We start from the raw sequence: 1,117 nt of genomic DNA, 5'->3' as shown, positions 1-1,117 counted from the left end.
CAGTGTACAAGTGTTCCCTTTTCTCCACATCCTCACCCACACTTTTTATTTCTTGTCTTTTTTATAATAACCATTATAACAGATGTGAGATGAAATCTCATCTGATTTGCACTTTTCTGACAATGAGTGATGTTGAATATCTTTTTAAGTATCTGTTGGCCATCTGTATGTCTTCTTTGGAAAGATGTCTATTCAGGTCCTCTGCTTATTTCTTAATCAGATGAATGATGATGACTTTGCTATTGAGTTCTGTGAGTTCTTTATATATTTTGTATATTAACCCCTTATCAATTATATGATTTGCAAACATTTTCTGCCATTAGGTAGGTTGCATTTTTATTTTGTTGATCATTTCTTTTGCTGTACAGAACCTTTTTAGTTTGATGTAACCTGCTCTTGAGATTCTTATTTTGTTCTTCCATATATAGTGTGTCTTTTTGCTTCTCTTTCTTTTAATATTTTTTATCATTGGCCTTTTAATCATTTGTCAGAGAGGTTTTAGCCTTTTTTTCCCCTCTTCTTCTTCTTCACTGTTGGGTTTGTTGAACTTCTTGAATCTGTAAATTTATTTTTTATCTATTTTAAAATGATTCGGCCATTATTTCTTTGTGCATGGGCCATGCTAATCTTCTCTGTATCATTCCAGTTTTAGTGTATGTGCTGCCAAAGTGAACACTGGCCATTATTTCTTTAAATATTCTTTCTGCCCTCCCTTGTTCCTTCAGGGTCTCCAATTATACATGCAGACAATTGACATTTTTCAATAACACACCAAACAGTGGCCATTTTTACTTTTCAGTCTTATTTCTCTCTGTGCTTCATTTTGAATAGTTTCTATTCATGTATCTTTATGCTCACTGATATTTTTCTCTTCCATGCCTAATCTGCTTTTAATCGCATCCTGTGTGCTTTTCACTTAAGATACTGCATTTCAAGTCTACAAGTTCCATTTGGGTCTTTATAATATCTTCCATCTCTCTTCTTTATGTGTTCATATTGACATTTTGATTATAGATCATGTTCATGATATTTATAATAGCTGTTTTAACAACCTTGTCTATAAATTTCATCATCTCCATTATTATGAGGGTCTGGTTCTACTACTTGATTTTTCTCC

The 1,117-nt window shown here is 32.6% G+C and overlaps 1 pseudogene; it reads right to left on the bottom strand.

The window, feature by feature from the left end:
- Positions 1 to 561: 561 nt before the first annotated feature.
- LOC122230829 lies at positions 562 to 676 on the bottom strand (annotated as a pseudogene).
- Between the last annotated feature and the right edge of the window lie 441 nt (positions 677 to 1,117).

This window comes from Panthera tigris, chromosome C2 (assembly GCF_018350195.1).
Source record: "Panthera tigris isolate Pti1 chromosome C2, P.tigris_Pti1_mat1.1, whole genome shotgun sequence".
NCBI classification, from domain to species: Eukaryota; Metazoa; Chordata; class Mammalia; order Carnivora; family Felidae; genus Panthera; species Panthera tigris.
Note: the sequence above shows the minus strand (reverse complement) of the source record. Positions and strands in the feature narration are given on the sequence as shown.